Source organism: Mandrillus leucophaeus, unplaced genomic scaffold, assembly GCF_000951045.1.
Source record: "Mandrillus leucophaeus isolate KB7577 unplaced genomic scaffold, Mleu.le_1.0 Scaffold578, whole genome shotgun sequence".
Lineage (NCBI taxonomy): Eukaryota > Metazoa > Chordata > Mammalia > Primates > Cercopithecidae > Mandrillus > Mandrillus leucophaeus.
The window spans coordinates 619333-621000 of NW_012106230.1; the positions used below are offsets into that span (position 1 = coordinate 619333).

The 1668-nt window shown below is 46.5% G+C and overlaps 1 protein-coding gene across 4 annotated transcripts in view; it reads right to left on the reverse strand.

The window, feature by feature from the left end:
• The window catches only part of CLP1 (cleavage and polyadenylation factor I subunit 1), a 26331-nt gene that overhangs the window by 12707 nt on the left and 11956 nt on the right, over positions 1 to 1668 (reverse strand). For 3 of the 4 annotated variants that reach the window (XM_011998672.1, XM_011998674.1, XM_011998671.1), the window contains exon 1: positions 1588 to 1668. The exons of the other annotated variant lie outside the window; for it this stretch is intronic. The gene's annotated coding sequence lies outside the window, so the exon portion shown is untranslated. The remainder of the gene's footprint in view (positions 1 to 1587) is intronic. 4 annotated transcript variants of the gene reach the window in all.

Consider the following 1668-nt stretch of genomic DNA (forward strand, 5'->3'; position numbering starts at 1 on the left):
CATCATTAGCCTCTTCTCCCATCTCTTCTGTGTAGCTGCTGCTCCTAGAACACAAATTAAATATCAGACCCAATTGTAAGTCAGTCCTCTGTTACCAAAACATCCAATGGGGCCAGGTGTGGTGGCTCATGCCTGTAATCCCAGCACTTTGGGAAGCTGAGGTGGCTGGACCACTTGAGGTCGGGAGTTTAAGACTAGCCTGGCCAACATGGTGAACCCCGTCTCTACTAAACATACAAAAAAAAAAAAATTAGCCGAGCATGGTGGTGCGTGCCTGTAATCCTAGCTCTTTGGGATGCCAAGGCAGGAGAATCACTTGAACCCAGGTGGCAGAGGTTGCAAAGAGCCGAGATTGCACCACTGCACGCCAGCCTGGGCAACAGAGCAAGACTCCATCTCAAAAAAAGAAAAGAAAAGAAAAGAAATCATCCAATGGGCCAGGCACAGTGGCTTAGGCCTGTAATCCCAGCACTTTGGGGCACTGAGTTGGGCAGATCCCCTGAGCTCAAGAGTACAAGACCAGCCTGGGCAACATGGTGAAACCCCATCTCCACAAAAAATGCAAAAATTGGCCAGGCCTGGTGGCTCACGCCAGTAATCCTAGCAGTTTGGGAGGCCAAGGGAGGAAGATCACCTGAGGTCACGAGTTCAAGACCCACTTGGCCAACATGGTGAAATCTCGTCTTTACTAAAAAATACTAAAATTAGCCAGGCATGGTGGTGAGTGCCTGTTGTCCAAGCTACTCAGGAGACTGAGTCAGGAGAATCACTTGAACCTGGGAGGTGGAGGTTGCAGGGTTGCAGTGAGGTGAGATCGCACCACTGTACTCCCGCCTGGGCGACAGAGCTAGGCTCTGTCTCAAAACAAAACAAAACAAAAAAAAAACATACAATGAATGTTTCCCCTTACCTTGCTTTAATTCTCTCCATATTTCTTATCACCATCTGTCTCACTATATATTATGTTTTCCCCGCCTTCCCATCCCAAAATGTAAGACTTGGGCATTTTTGTTTGCTACTGTATACTACTTAGAATAGAGCTTGACAGACTGTAGACACCTCAATACATTGCGTGAATTAATGTCTCAGACATCAGAGAAAAACCATACCTACAGATGGACAGAAGATTTAATTATATCACCCTCCATCACTCTATTGGTAAACTCCAGACTTGAGAAGGTAACAGATGCCCAGACCCCAATCATCTTAGTCAACAGGAAAGGGCGTCTGCAATACGGATGCAAAGCAAAGAACACCGGGTTTGAACTCAGAAAACAGCATAAGCCTCGGCTCTGTAACTACTAGTAGTGTCTTTAGACAATCACTTAACTTCTCTGAACCTTTGAAGCTGTCGACTGGAAAGCACTTACACTTCCTCAAATACAGTGTTGTTCTTGGTGTTTATAGGAATTGTGGGAGGAAAAAAAAGCACTTCGTAAACTAGAAAACGACAAGGAAACGATATGAATTATTTCTGATCCTGGACTGCAGCTCTAGGTTCAGCATTTGTCCCAACCTCCCCAGACACCAAAATCTCCCCGGACCACAAGGAGGCGACAGTTGCGTTCCTGCCCTTTTTTAACTCACCTGCGCAGCCAGGAGCCCAACAGGTAAACCCAGAAGGTCCTCCAGTGCAGAACTTAAACCAAACTACAAGCGGTTCTTGCC